Below are 16,549 nucleotides of genomic sequence, written 5' to 3'. Positions count from 1 at the left end.
ATGCTCTTCATCCTGTGGGGGAGTTGAGGCCTTAAGCAAGACAATGTTAATGGGCTTAAATTTAAGAGATGAGATAAAGGTATTTAAAAATTGTTAGAATGAGCACTTTACAACATTGCGTATGCGGTTGAAAAGTGAAGTCACCAACTTTAGTGGAAGAGGAAGAAAGGAAGGGGTGGGATCTGGCCCAGGAAAATTTATTGTCTAGACCATTCTGGAAAAAAAAAGTCTATAGAACCTGTTATCCTTCAAGTCCAATGTACATTATTTGAATGAAGGATACCTTAAAAGCCCTCACTTGACCACTGTGTAATCAATGCATGTAACCAAATTGCACGTGTATCTCATAAATGTGTACACATTTCTTTTAAGTTTTGAGAATCCCTTGTCTAAGCCGTGACATAGACATGGGTATTTTTTGTTGGAGATCAAAAAATAAAACCAGGTGTTTCTACGTGTTGTCAGGGCTGAGAATCACTGATGCCAGAGGAACATTTCAGTTTCAGGTGCCAGACATCAGCTAATTCCCCTATGGTATGGAGAGCCAATTGCATGAATATTTTTCCTGTTTTGGTAGTGGGAAGGGGCAGGGTATACAGATTCCTTACCTTGGAACTTCCGCATCCTTGGGTTCATCTTCAGAATCTTTTTCAGCTTGGGCTCCAGTTCCTTAATGTGCGAAACCAGCCTCCCCAGCTGCCGATTGAGCCTGATGTTGTTTTTCTGAGAAGCCTCCAGGCAGAAGGGACACAAGACACCTTCCCCTTGGGGCTCCTTCTGCAGTGAATTGGCGCAGCTGAAGCAGAAGACACATTCACACTCCAAGGACATTGGCTTTTCTAAGTAAGCTGTGCAGATGGGACATCTGGTTGCTTCTTTTAAGAGTTCATCCATGGTCACTGCCAGGGAAAAAAAATACACAGGGAAGTGAATTTTCATGAAATGACAGCCTCTTAGTGTGTGACAAGTGACAACCTTTCCATGCATAGAGTTACTGTGCTCCAGCTTTATAGTCCTTAGAACAAGACCGTGAGTACAAACACTCCAGCACATGCCCCTGTCTTCAGAGATTTGAAGTTCTATTGGGAAAGACAAGTCCCAAATGGTCTCTGTGCTTTGAGCTGAGTTGGAGGAAGAGTCGATTCTCCTGGTGACCCAGCAGCTGTGCCAGCAGAGAGCCTGAGCCCGTGACACAGCGGCACCCATGTGAGGAGCAGGGAGCTGGGGTCATTTCCTCTCCTCTGAGGGGAGCCCAAGCAAGAGATTCATTAATGAGAATAAGAACTACATCCTTCCTGCAGCCTTGGGACTGAATACCAAACTGACTGCCACCACTCCTAGAGTGAGGGGATCCATGGTGACTGACTTCAACTCCAAGGCAGCACTCAGACAGCCCTTGTTGAATGCATTAATTACTAATTTCTTTCATTCATCCCCCTATGTTATAACCCCAATTCTAGACATCTGAGAAGGAAAAGCAAAGCACACAGATGTGGACTCACCTCTTCTGCTGAAATCTCCTTTGTACGCCATCGTCTTCCACCAAGAGCTCAGGTATGGTGGGGAAGGGGCATATGAGGGCCTTTTATTGGCAAGATTGCCCCACCCTCCATGATCACACCCTGCCACTCTCTCTAATCCTCCATGATCACACCCTGCCACCCCCTCTAACCTAATCAGGCCTTTATTTAATCATATCGGGAATGAGGTTTTTATTGGTGATAAATCTGCAGTCCACAATATTCTTAGTAAAACGCTTCATCCCAATAATATTTACCTTGAAAAAGAAGATAAGATTAAATTGCCATCATTTTAGATTAGATTAGACCTAACCTACTAATATTATAAGCCTATTTTAGGGATTATTCTGGCATTTTTTAGTAGCAATGGTTTTGCTGATATATATTATACACGTCAAGCTTTGCTTAGAATCCTAAAATAGATTATCAGTGTGATTGCATTTGCAATTTTACAAAGTTCTATAAATTTATATACATCAGACTCAAAGGTAATAGGTGCATGCATCCCAATGAGAAAATTTTAGAGAGTTTTTATTTACTTCTATCTTTGGAAGTAAATTGTTCATCTTTTATCCTAAAAATTTTTGATAAATAGTAAGAATAATTTAAATTGTGAAAAATGACCATTAAACTCTGGGTATTAGGCACTTTATAGTGTTAGGATACAAGCCAGAGTCGAAGAACAGGGAATGTTTTCTCTGCTGCTTATGTTTTCAAGTAGAAATCATTAACAGTGAAGTAAATGGTACTTTTCTTTCCCTTGAACCAGCCTTGAGTCTTTTCATTTTAATTCCCTTCTGTGTATAAAAATCCCCTACTGAGATATTTGTAGTTTCATTTCAAAATTCAAATGATTCTAATATCATCTTGCTATTTTTCCCATCTCACATTTTATCACAGATTAAATAACTTTTCTCTTTCTACATACTTTTTTAAAGAGAGGCCTAGTTCTGGTCCTCTTTAAATATGATTCCTCATGGCATCAGATGACTCAGAGAGACTCAGATCTTGAGCAAAAGGAATAATGAATCTACAGATATCATGGAAGAGGCTAGGTTAATTTAAGTGATTAATGTCTACTTAATTTATAGAAGAGCAGCTTCATTTTCAACTTTTAAATAACTATTTTTTTTTTTTTTTTTTAAAAAACAAAGTGTCGCTCTATCGCCCAGGGGCTGGAGTGCAGTGGCACCACCTCAGCTCACGGTAACCTCTGCCTCCCAGTTCAAGCAATTCTCATGCCTCAGCCTCCCAAGAAGCTGGGATTACAGGCGTGCACTACCACGCTTGGCTAATTTTTGCATTTTTGGTAGAGTCGGGGTTTTACCATGTTGCTCTGTCTGGTCTTGAACACCTGGCCTCATGTGATCCACCAGCCTCGGTCTCCCAAAGTGCTGGGATTACAAGCATGAGCCACTGTGCCCAGACTCAAGTTCTAAATAACTTCAATAAATATAATCTTACTATTTCCCCCACTAAAAGTGTATCACATATTAAATGAATATTCTTTCATTCTTTGTATATACTTTTGAAAATACCTAATTTTGGAACTACTCAAATATGATTTATAATGGGATGAGATGAGCCTCAGTGATTCAGTGTCTAGACAATGGAAATGAAGTCTCAGGAACTAAGATGTAGGATTGATGTCGGGTGATTGGATCCAGTTGGATTTTGTTTATAAAGCGATCATTTTGTAGTTTATGTTTTGCTGGATTCTAGGTCATTCCTCACCCAAATATAAAGACAGGGTCCATCCCTCCTATATTCTCTAAGGGGGAAAAAAACCTGAAAAAGACAATTCAAACTAAAACTTGCGAGTAGAGTTCTGTGAGATCGGTGTGTAATTTCTCATGACAGAACAAAAAATGGTGGAAACAATTTATCTCGAGCTATAAAAAAGCTCATATAGGAAGCAGCCACTTAGTTGGGCTTTGAGTTTACGTAGGATTTTGTCAGCCAGCCAGGCTCATTTCTGAGCAGAAAGAAGGGCCAGTGGCTATCACAGGAGGCATGAAACGATTTAGGCTGTTTATTGATCCTGTGCATTTACCTTGCAGAGAATTCAGGAGTCCTGATGACCACATTAATGAGCAAATGCTCAAGATTCCCACTAGATGTCAAGAAAACAATATTCTATAACCTGCTGCATAATGTATTTGTCTGCAGTGGTCCCAGCAGGGGGTTGAGAATGTTGTGTTGCAGAAGATGCCTGGTAGTGCACCCAGCATTGAGATGGTCATGGTTTGGTAAAAAAGCAGAAAACTAGGAGCTGACACCCTGGAGCAATGATGGGAAAGCGCTGGCAGCTCTCACGGGAAGCAATGAATCCACAAAGCTGATGGTGATGGGAGGAACAGACCCCACCTAAGGAGTCTGTCCAGGCAGCAGTGTGACCCCTGGAGAGGCTGGCTCCAGTTATGGAAGTAGATCGCGGAACCTCCAGGGAATTGGCACACATAAGTTTATGGGTGAGGCTGGGTGGGGTGGCTCACGCCTGTAATCTCAGCACTTTGGGAGGCCCATGCAGGCAAATCACTTGAAGTTAGGAGTTCTGGCCTAACCTGGCCAACATGGTGAAACCCTGTCTCTACTAAAAATACAAAAATTAGCCAGGTGTGGTGGCATGTGCTTATAGTCCCAGCTACTTGGAAGGCTGAGGCAGGAGAATCTCTTGAACCCAGGAGTCAGGAGGCAGAGGTTGCAATGAGCCAAGATCTGCACTCCACTGCACTCCAGCCTGGGTGAGACAGTGGGACTCCATCTCAAAAAAAAAAAAAAAAAAAAAAAAAAAGTTTGTGGGTGAATGTCCATGATTCTCCAACACCCACTGAGGGTTGCTTGAGTCCAAGCGTGAGGCCCTGTCCGGTCTCACCTGCCAAGAGCCAGCAGTGATCAGGCCAGTGATGGGCTGTAAGGTGCGATCAGGGACAGGAGACATGCAACAGCAGCTGGGTCACACTTTCAGATTTTAGTTACTACTTTTTCTCACAAATTTTGTGATTTAAGGGGATATTGATGGCATTTCCACTTAAGAGTCACTTTAGACAACAATGGCTTTACAATAGCCCAAAGCTGATCTTTCCAATTTATTACTTAAATATTATTAAGAAACAAAATTTCCAAATTGTGTTAAAATTTCACATGATATTGAACTTCACATTAAAAAAGACATTTCTTTTCTTGAGTGTTTGCAAATCTCATAGCCCATTGTTTTGACTACTGTTTATTAAGGATGCTTTTACTTCTAGGACGTGGTTTATATAAATAAATTAAATCTAGATATTCTACTTCATTATTACTTAGATTATGTATTATATATATTATATATTACATAATTATATATTATGCTATATTATATTTACGTATTACTTATATTAGTACATTTTATATAAGTATGTATATATAGGTACAATATATTATACAATATATTATAGTCTTACATGTGTGTGTAAAGATTTCATGTTTAATCTTTAGTCAATACAATGGCGAGTTTAAAAAAAAACCTCTCAGTTTAATTTAATTAATATTGATGGCTTCTCTACCATTTAAAACTTTCAGTGTTGTGAATATTCACCCTCAACTAATTCATGATATAAATTCTCACTTGTTTTAGCTAAAGCACTTAGAAACAGGTCCAGGAAGATGGATGAGCAGAATGTTTGCTAAGCAATTATTAGGCCATGCTATGGTCTAAAGTAAGAGAAAAGAGGAACAAGGAGAGATTTGCCAGAGGATACAAAGTTACAGCGACCATGACAGGAGGAATAAGTTCTAGTGATGTATACCACTGTAGGATGACTATAGTTCACAAGAACATATTATATCGTTTCAAATAGCTGGAAGGAGGATATTGAATGTTCCCAGCATAAAGAAACGATAAACGTTTGAGATGATGAATGTGCTAATTACCCTGATCTGATCACCACACATTATATGTATCGAAACCCCCTAAATGTGTTGATAATTATGTGCTAATAAAGAAATTAGAATAAATAAACAAAGGGGAGACAGAATTTGTCCATGTTTTATTCCCATCTTATGAGCAAGATTTTTCTCCTTGGTATTATTGCCAAACAGTGATAAGAAAGAAGAAACGTTACTGTTGACTTGTTTTGCCTCTCAATTAAATGGAAAATAGTTAATGGTCAAAAGTAATGAAGCTAATTTTAAATAGTTTTGAGATTCATGGAGATGAGGAGGTCATATGGATAATTCACAAGTTGCAGTTATATTTTATTTATTTAGAAATTTCTGGGCCAAGCCAGGCACAATGGCACATGCAAGTAATCCCAGCACTTTGGGAGATTGAGGCAGGCAGATCACTTGAGGTCAGGAGTTCAAGACCAGCCTGGGCAACATGGTGAAACCCCCTCGTCTCTACTAAAAATGCAAAAATTAGCCAGGTGGTGGCAGACGCCTGTCATCCCAGTTACTCAGGAGGCTGAGGCAGGAGAATCGCTTGAACTCAGGAGGCAGAGGTTGCAGTGAGCCGAGATCACACCACTGCACTCCAGCCTGGGTGACAGAGCAAGACCCTGTCTCCAGAAAAAAAAAAAAAAAAGAAAGAAAGAAAAGGAAAAAGAAATTACTGGGAGGCCTTTCCAGTATGATTTGAATGGTTTGTGCCTAAGATCCTGTGCACGTTTTACTTAGTGACAGTTGCAGACCCTGTTAACAGGCCACTCGTTTAGGATACAAATAAAACATGCAGCCACCCCCAGGAGGCACTGTGTTCAGATTCAAAAAGGGACCTGGGGCGCCACAGTGCTGGTACAGGTCCACCCCTTCCAGAAACACCACCACTGAGCCAGGACCCACATGACACAGTCCATGCTCAGTTTTCACAACGTTTACATCTCTTGAGACCTGAGATTTGACTCCCTCTTCCTTAGGAGGTTAATGGAAATCGCCATGGTTTAAATTCCTGGGTCAATTTGCAGCCAACATTTTCAGTAGCCTCCACGCATCTACACTACCCCCTTCCTTCTGCTTTAAAACCTTGAAGCCTGATTGACCTGGAGAAAACCCACTAAACTAAGCCCCCACGGAGTTGTTTCTTCCTATAGGAATATTTCCATAAGTCCTGAGACAAAGCTGGTTCTCCCAGAGAGAATTTCTGATCACTTCTAAAAGAACCGGTTATTAATTTACTTATATTCCTGTGTTCCTCAACTTGCCTTAAGATGCCCATTCTTGTGTTTAACTTACCAACCATGGTACAACGTGGAATTGAGAACTGGGACTGCAGCCCTGAGTATGGATCCAAAATACATGGTTTTAACCAAATAAATAAATAAATGAATATAATAATTATGGTTCAATTTAATATGAAATAAATATCATTTCTTCCACATTTTCTCCCTTTTTTATCCTAATATTTTAACTGTAGTAGGATTATATACTGCTGATGTGAGGGTCTATGATTCCTGGGACTGGAAATCAGCCTTGGGGACGGCTGCCTCCGTGTAGATGTTTAGGAAAAGCCAATACCCAAGAGGTGGGTGGCAAAGTTAGCTGTGCCATTGCCTGCTGTGAGATGCATCTAGATCTTTCAATGGCAGAAAGCGTTGCCGAGTTCCAACCTTCAGAACCAACCAGCTACCTTCTGCAGATTAGGGCTGTTTGGAGAGGTTGACGAGGAATAGGATGGACAGAAAATCTGGCAGAGGATCCCAGTTGGAAGAGCTCAGGGATCAGGGACTCTGGAACTCCATCTTGAGTTGTCCCAAGATCCAGTACCCCAGAAGGCATCTCACGGGTCACCCAGAGAAGGGCAACAACTCTGGCTAGCAGCCCCTTCCCCTGGCACCAAGCCAGGACTGTACTGGGTGGAGTCAGGTAATTCCTCAGATGGAACGTGGGGCTGCCACCAGATAAAGGAGGTGTGGTCCCTGGGCGGCCAAAAGCACAGTAGAAGTTCCTTATACTAGGGCTTCCCAGAAACCCTTCCTGCTCTAGTCCCTGGGGAGGGGCCTCAGCAGCCCTGGTCTGGATGTTTGGACACAGCTCCCCCGCCCCCAACCCAGGCACCTCCAAGGGTGTGCGGAGCCTGGCTGAAGGACAGTTCAAGGTCCCAGATAAATGAAAGGCAGAAAAAGGGTTCCAGTTTACCAGATGAGGGTGGCAGACCCCTCCCTCTTCCAGATCTTGGTTTTCCACAGCCTAGCTCAGTGACCATTTATTTATCCGTTTGCTAGACCCTCCATTTTACTCACTTTACATTTAATCATGGGTTTGATTATTTCATCTCTGAGCCATCACTCCATTTCTTTTTAAAAAAGCAAAATGTCACAGTTCTAATTCAGTGGAAGGCTTAAAAAACAGAGGGAGTGGCCGGGAGTGGTGGCTTATGCCTGTAATCTCAGCACTTTGGGAGGTTGAGGCAGGTGGATCACAAGGTCAGGAGATCAAGACCATCCTGGCCAACATGGTGAAACCCCATCTCTACTAAAAATACAAAAAAAATTACCCAGGCGTGGCAGCACGCGCCTGTAGTCCCAGCTACTCAGGAGGCTGAGGCAGAAGCATTGCTTGAACCCAGGAGGTGGGGACTGCAGTGAGCCAAAATCGTGCCACTGCACTCCAGCCTGGGCGACAGAGTGAGACTCCGTCAAAAAAAAAAAAAAAAAAACAGAGAGTGTTAGCTCTCTCCTCAATTTCCTCATTCGTCAAAATGGAGACAATCTAAGTTAAACCACCTTGAACGCAGCACGCCACATGGGTAGGGGCTGAAATAAGATTCTATTTATTCTGCATCTTTATTTCTTTACAGTAGCAGATAAATACACAGTAGCACCAAACCCAGAATCTCTACATTTCTTTTTTTTTTCCAGCATATTCTATCCACAACATTTCTCAGTAGAAGCTGACATTTAAAGAGTTTCCTCCTACTAGGCCCTCAAAATACTGAGAACCTGGTTTGCAGTGAGCCCTCCATAATTGAATGTTAAATGAATGAATTCCTCCATTAATGACTTGCTTATTTAATCTTGATAAATATACTTTATTTTGTTCTTTCAATAGCAAATATGTCCCGAGAGCTACAGAGAGGGTCAATGGTCGTGCTCTGAGCTGTGCAGGTGGGGCTGTATCGGAGTGGTGGGAGGGTCAGGTGGGAGTTTCAGACGTGGGCATCTTCGTCCAGAGGAGCAGAAGTGGACACACGCCCGCCCACAGGGCTTTTCTGCTAACATGGGTTGGCGGGAGGGGCTCCTGGGTTGTGGCTCCGTTTATGATCTACGGCTGATCAATGAGGGGACTGGAGGGATCTTTCTCAGGTAGCGGCATCTGTCAACCAGCACGTGGCGCCAGAGGTCACAGGGCCCTGCCTGGGTGTGGGTCTTTTTGGTTGAGACCCCAGGTTCTTGCGTGGGGACTGTCACCCCTGAGCACTGAACGCAATTCCTCAGTCCGAGACCTTCTCACTCGCAGAATGCACAGTTGCACACATGAGCCCCTCACCTGTCACCCACGCTCTCTTACACACCCTGCCACTCCCACCCATACCTCCCCACTCAGATATGCACTCCAGGATTTTTCTCTCCACCCACAGCCGCAGATGCCCCTGCGGTGCGTGCAACTGTGCACACTCAGCGCAGTGGACCCCCACCTCCTGCTCTCAGCCTTGCACTTTATCTCACACATTTTCCTACCTAGAGACCCCATTTCAGACCCACAGACCCTCTCAGCTTCTTCCCTTGCCTCCCATCCCCTTAAAACAAAAATCCTTTATTTCCTCCAGAATGTGTCTGCTGTCTTCCCAGAATGCCCGTCCGTCTTCTAGCTGATTCTCTAGGGCAGTCCTTTCCTGCCCCTTGGTTCCAACAGCTCCTTTCGTGCCAGTTTTTGTCACGTGCCTCTTACCAGGCTGAAGCGAAACCGACCCAGCACATCATAGAATGTCCGAACTGAGGAGTCTGCAAATGTGACTCATTGATAGGCTGCCTGTTTTGGTAAATAAAGTTTTATTGGTGTGTTTCTTAGGGCTGCTCCATGCCACAGTGACAACATTAAGGTGGTTGTGACAGAGAACTTACAGTACCGTCCACAAGTCTAAAATATTTACTGTCTGGTGGCTTAAGCCTGTAATCCCAGCACTTTGGGAGGCCGAGGTGGGAGGACGACTTGAGCCCAGGAGTTTGAGGCCAGCCTGGGCAACATGATGAAACCTTGTCACTACAAAAATTTTTTTAAATTAGCCAGGCGTCTGTGGTCCCAGCTACTTGGGAGGATCACTTGAGCCCTGGCGGTTGAGGCTGCAGTGAGCTGCGTTTGCACCACTGCACTCTAGCCTAGGAGACAGAGTGAGACCCTGTCTCAAATTCAGAAAAAAGGAAGAAGAAGAAGAAGAAGAAGAAGAAGAAGAAGAAGAAGAAGAAGAAGAAGAAGAAGAAGAAGAAGAAGAAGAAAAAGAAAGAAGAAAAAGAAAAAGAAGAAGAAGAAGAAGAAGAAGAAGAAGAAGAAGAAGAAGAAGAAGAAGAAGGAAGAAAGAAGAAGAAGAAGAAGAAGAAGAAGAAGAAGAAGAAGAAGAAGAAGAAGAAGAAGAAGAAAAGAAGGAAGAAGGAAGAAGAAGAAGAAGAAGAAGAAGAAGAAGAAGAAGAAGAAGAAGAAAAAGAAAGAAGAAAAAGAAAAAGAAGAAGAAGAAGAAGAAGAAGAAGAAGAAGAAGAAGGAAGAAAGAAGAAGAAGAAGAAGAAGAAGAAGAAGAAGAAGAAGAAGAAGAAGAAGAAGAAGAAGAAGAAGAAGAAGGAAGAAGGAAGAAGAAGAAGAAGAAGAAGAAGAAGAAGAAGAAGAAGAAGAGGAAGAAGAAGAAGAAGAAGAAGAAAGAAGAAGAAGGAAGAAGAAGAAGAAGAAGAAGAAGAAGAAGAAGAAGAAGAAGAAGAAGAAGAAGAAGAAGAAGAAGAAGAAGAAGAAGAAGAAGAAGAAGAAGAAATTTGCTGATCCCTGGAACTCCTTACACTTTTCAGGACTTCTAGTGCCTGCCACCTACAGCATCTAAATGCCAACAGTGGCCCCAATCCCTGTGACAAGCACACACCCCCCGTGGGTTTCCAAGGTGCTCCCCACTGAGAAACTGCGCTGCTGCCTTTGTTTCCTAATAACCACCTCTTCTTGTTTTTATTCTGCTTTTAGAGATCACTCTTCCCAAAGCACTTAAGGCCATGTGGGAAGACCCTATGGCCCATGACATGCAAGCATCTTGAAGATTTTACTCTAATTTTTTTAAGGTTTTTTGTTGTTTTGTTTAATGCAGCAGTTTTACTTATTGCTTTAAGTGTAGGTGACACTTTGGTTTTATTCCTCCCTTTGTAATGGATTTTCTTTTCTTTTCTTTTCTTTTTTTTTTTTTTTTTTTTTTTTTGAGACAGTCTTGCCGTGTTGCCCAGGCTGGAGCACAGTGGTATGATCTCAGCTCACTATAGCCTCCACCTCCCAGGTTCAAGCAATTCTCCTGCCTCAGCCTCCCAAGTAGCCAGGACTACAGGCATGCGCCACCATAACCAGCTAATATTTGTATTTTTAGTAGAGACGGGGCTTCACCATGTTGGCCAGGATGGTCTTGATCTCCTGATCTCATGATCCGCCTGCCTCAGCCGCCCAAAGTGCTGAGATTACAGGCATGAGCTACCCCACCCAGTCATCCCAGCCATGGATTTTCTTTTAAGGCTTCTTTTTTGTTGCAATGCCCTCCTCTGTGAAAGCAACAGAAAAAAAAAAAGAGATCATTCTCTATCTTTCAAACAAAAACTGAAATTACTATATTTATTTTGCATACTTATAGTTCAAACGAACACTATGTACTGATTGTGTGAATGTGTCCCCCATATTTCACATGCTGGACTTAATCTCCAGTGTGGCAGTATTGAGAGGCAGGGCCTTTAAGAGGTGATTGAAATTGGAAGAGACAAGGTAAGTACCTAGAGAACAGTCACCACGTCAGTAAGGGCCTAGAAACTGTACCATTTCCTCAGCTTCTTCTTTCTTTTCTCTTAGTATCTAAGAAGCATGTTACTGCACCAAGGACCCTGCATCTCCTCTTCCTCTTTCTGGAGGGTTCTGACCACAGTTGCTCTCAATACGAGCTGGCAAGTAACGGCATGTTTTCCCTATTACACATTTAAAGATGGGGCCCCAGGATGCCTACCTCATTGGCAATCACCCCGCCACAAATGGATGCTGATTTCAAGGTGAACGAATGAATACGTGTAATTACCCTATTTTTTCCATTCTTTCTTTCATTCGCTGTTTTAACAGAAAACATCTCCTGAGCTCTGCGTCATCAGACTCTGTGTGGAGAGCTCTGGACCATGTCTGGAATGGAGGGGAGTGGGGTGTGTGTGTGTGTGTGTGTGTGTGTGTGTCTGAATTGAGCATCTTTGTCCAGAGGAGCTGAAGTCAGAAAAATGCCCCCAACCAACAGAATTCCAGCCCTGGCTCTGATGCTGAAGGTCTCTGGAGCTCCTCTGCTGAAGTGGGGTATGTATGGGGTGGGGTGGAGAGCATCAGGGATTTTAATTTAATTTTTTTTACAGAGAATTAAAGGTCTCTGACAGGGTATCCAATCTAATATTGAGAAATATGGAAACATTCTCTGTGCTGCACAAACTGATGTAACTAGCTACACATATCGGTTCGGCACTTGAAATGTGGATAGTGCAGATGAGGAGCTGAAGTTTTTTAAATAAATGCTATAAATTATAAATATTATAATTTAAAAATATTTAAATTGTGTTATGGGATACATATAGTGAAATAGTTACTATAGTGAAGCAAATTAAAGTATCTGTTGTCTTACAGTTACCACCTTTTTTTTTGGTGGTGGGCGTGGGTTGCGGGAAGAGCAGCTAAGAGTTAGCAGGCATCTCAAATGCAGTGCAGTCGTATTCCCTGTAGTACTCCTGTTGTGCATTAGATCTCTAGACTTGTTTGTCATCCATAGCTGCTACTTTGTATCCTGTGACCTAAGTCTCCCATTCCCTCTCCGCACCTCCTGCCCCATCAGCACTGTTTTATTCACTATTTCTGTATAATCGACTTTTGTGTTTTTAGATTTCACATGTGAGATCATGCAATATTTTTTTCTTTCTGCATCTGTCCTAGTTCTCTTAGCATAATTAATAACTGAATTTCTAATCTTAATTCATTTTCATTTAACAAACTACATGCAACTAATTGTTACCAAATGGTGCAGCACAGCTCTACGGAGCTAGGGAAGGAAGCCAAAAACACCTTTTCCTGACTTTGAGGTCTATGGTACAGCCAGAGAGGCTGATGGGGTCAGATGGGGCCCTGGGGGCTGGGGTTTGGGGACAGGGCGGGAGCAGGTTAGATTTGATGGGACATGGCTGGATCCCTTCCCATGGGAGACTTATTTCTCTGTGACACACATAATTATTAAATAAAGGAATTCACTTTCTCAAAAACACATTTCCTTGGTCTCTAGCCTTTTCTCCCTTAAAGAGACACACCCACTCTTTTTCTAACACACACACACGCACACACACACACCATTTGTCACAGGGTCTTGTATACACTTTCACACTCTCTCCTCCAGGCTCTCTCACACGCACTCTTATACCTCATCTCGGTCTCTCTCGTCCACGCTCTGCCCCACAGCCAACACACACACACTCTTTTATCACAAGTGAGCCTACAGACGCCCTTCTCTTGGCCCTTTTCCCCACCTACTGAGACACATGTATTCTGGTGCATTCTCTCAACAGAGAAATGTGGAGTCACACACAGCATCTATGGAAATACATACACACTTTCTTTCCCATCCTGCATGCTCGTGCACCACCTATACTCCCTCTATTGAGCATACTCACAGTTGTTCCATAAGCATTCCATATGTTTTGGTATTTTATGTTTTCATTTTCATTCGTTCCCAGAATGACTTATTTCCCTTATAATTTTTTTCTTTGACCCATCGGTTGTTTAAGAATGTATCGTTTAATGTCTGCATGCTTTTAAATTAACTAGTTTTGCTTCTGGTATTGATTCCTACCTGCTTTCATTGTGTTTGGAGAATATAATTCATATAATTTTGATCTTTATTAATTTGTTCAAACTTCTTTTGTAGCCTAACATGCCTCATTCTGGAAAATGTTCCATGTGCACTTGAAAAAATGTGTATTCTGAAGTTGTTGGGTGGCACGTTCTAGAGAGGTCTGTTAGGTCTAGCTGGTTTTTAATGTTGTTCAAGTCCTCTATTTCCTTATTGACCTTCTGTCTGCCTGTTCTACCCATCACTGAAGGTGGCATATTGAAATCAGCAACTGTTATTGTAGAACTGTCTATTTCTTACTTCAGCTCATTCATTGTTTGCCTCATATGTTTTAGGACTCCATTATTTGGTGTGTATATATTTATAATTGTTATATCTTATTGATGAATTGGCCCTTTTATTAATATATCATGTCCTCTATCTCTATTGTAAGAGTTTTGATTTGAAGTATGTTTTGTCTAATACAAATCATCAACAGGTATATGGAAAAATGCCCAACATCACAAGTCATCAGGGAAATGCAAATTAAACCACTATATCACCTCACACTCATTCAAATGGCCATTATCAAAAAGATGAAACATAGTAAGTGTTGGCGAGGATGTGGGCAAAAGGGAACCCATGCACACTGTTGATGGGAATGTAAATTACTACAGCCATTATGGAAAATAATGTGAAGTTTCCTCAAAAGATTGAAAACAGAGCCATCACATGATCCAGCAATCCCACTACTGGGCATATAGCCAAAGGAAATAAAATCAGTATTTCAAAGAGATATCTGAACGCCCATGTTCAATACAACATTATTCACACTAGCTGAGATATGGAATCAACCAAAGTGTCCACTAATGGATGAATGAATACAGACAATGTGAGGCACAGTCATTTGACACATTATGACATTTTGGTCAATGACAGACTGTTTTATATGACATTGGATGCATAAGATTATTGTGGAGCTGATAATTTTGTATCACCTAGTGACATCATAGCTGTCTTAATATTGTAGTGCAATGCATTACTCACATGTTTATAGTGATGTTGATGTTAACAAACCTACTGTTCTGTCCATCATAACAAAAGTCTAGGACATGCAATTATGTACAGTACACAATGCTCAATAATAAATGACTACATTACTGGTTTATGTATTTACTATACTATTTATTGTTGTTTGGGGTTTACTTCTACTTATTTTCTAAAATTAATTGTAAAACAGCCTCAGGAAGGTCCTTCAGGAGGTATTCCAGAAAGCAAGCATTGTCATCACAGGAGATAACAGCTCCATGCATGTTATTGCCCTTGAAGACCTTCCAGTGGGGCAAGCTGTAGAGTTGGGAGACAGTGATATTGATTATCATGACCCTGTGTAAGCCTAGGCTAATGTGTATGTGTGTTGAGTCTTAGTTTTCAACAAAAAAATTGAAAGTTAAAAATAAAATTTAAATAGAAAAAAGCTTACAGAATAAGGATATAAAAAAGAAAGTATTTTTGTACAGCTGTACAATGTGCTTGTGTTTTAAGCTAAGCATTATAACAAAGGAATCAAAAGTCAAAAAAATTTAAAGTTCATAAAATAAAAAAGTTACTGTAAGCTAAGTTTATAATTGAAAGAAAACTTTTTATAAATTTAGTGTAGCCAGCATAAGTGTATAGTGTTTGTAAAGTCTACAGTAGTATGCAGTAATGCCCTGGGGCTTAATATTCACTAAAATAACTGAACTTATAGAAGCAGAGAGTAGAATAGTGGTTGTGAGGGTCGGGGGCAGGCAAGGGACAGAAGGGGAGATGTTGGTCAAAGGGTACAAAGCTTCAATTAGACGAGATGAATAAGTTCTGGAAATCTATTGTACAGCAAGGTTACCGTAGCTAATAATAACGTATTGTATACTTGAAAATTGCTAAGAGAATAGATTTTAAATGTTCTTACCACACCAAAATAATGATAAGTATGTAAGGTGATGGATATGTCAACCAGCTTGATTTAATAACTTCACAAGGGGTGTGTGTGTATATACACACACACACATAATGTATATATTTAATGTATATATAATTTGTATATCAAAACAGCATGCCATATACTATAAATATGTATATACAATTTTTTAAAATTTTACTTTAAGTTCTGGAACACGTGCAGAATGTGCAGGTTTGTTACATAGGTATACAGTGCCATGGTGGTTTGCTGCACCCATCAACCCATCATCTACCTTAGATATTTCTCCTAATGCTAACCCTACCCTAGCCTCCCACCCCCCAACAGGCCCTGGTGTGTGATGTTCCCCTCCCTGTGTCCATATGTTCTCATTGTTCAACTCCCACTTAGGAGTGAGAACATGCGGTATTCGGTTTTCTGTTCTTGTGTTAGTTTGCTGAGAATGATGGTTTTTAGCTTCATCCATGTCCCTGCAAAGGACATGAACTCATCCGTTTTTATAGTATTCCATGGTGTATGTGTGCCACATTTTCTTTATCCAGTCTATCACCAATGGGCATTTGGGTTGGTTCCAAGTCTTTGCTATTGTGAACAGTGCTGCAATAAGTGTGCATGTGTCTTTATAGTAGAATGATTTATAATCCTTTGGGTATATACCCAGTAATGGGATTGCTGGGTCAAATGCTATTTCTGGTTCTAGATCCTTGAGGAATCACCACACTGTCCACCACAATTGTTGAATGAATTTATGCGCCCACCAACAGTGTAAAAGCATTCATATTTCTCCACATCCTCTCCAGCATTTGTTATTTCTTGACTTTTTAATGATCGCCATTCTAACTGGCATGGTATCTCACTGTTGTGGTTTTAATTTGCATTTCTCTAGTGATCAGTGATGATGAGCTTTTTTTCATATGTTTGTTGACTGCATAAATGTCTTCTTTTGAGAAGTGTCTGTTCATATCCTTTGCCCACTTTTTGATGGGGTTGTTTTTTTCTCGTACATTTCTTTAAGTTCTTTGTAGATTCTGGATATTAGCCCTTTGTCAGATGGATAGATTGCAGAATTTTTCTCCCATTCT

Source organism: Symphalangus syndactylus, chromosome 13 (genome assembly GCF_028878055.3).
Source record: "Symphalangus syndactylus isolate Jambi chromosome 13, NHGRI_mSymSyn1-v2.1_pri, whole genome shotgun sequence".
Classification (NCBI taxonomy): domain Eukaryota; kingdom Metazoa; phylum Chordata; class Mammalia; order Primates; family Hylobatidae; genus Symphalangus; species Symphalangus syndactylus.
This window is presented reverse-complemented; position numbering follows the sequence as displayed.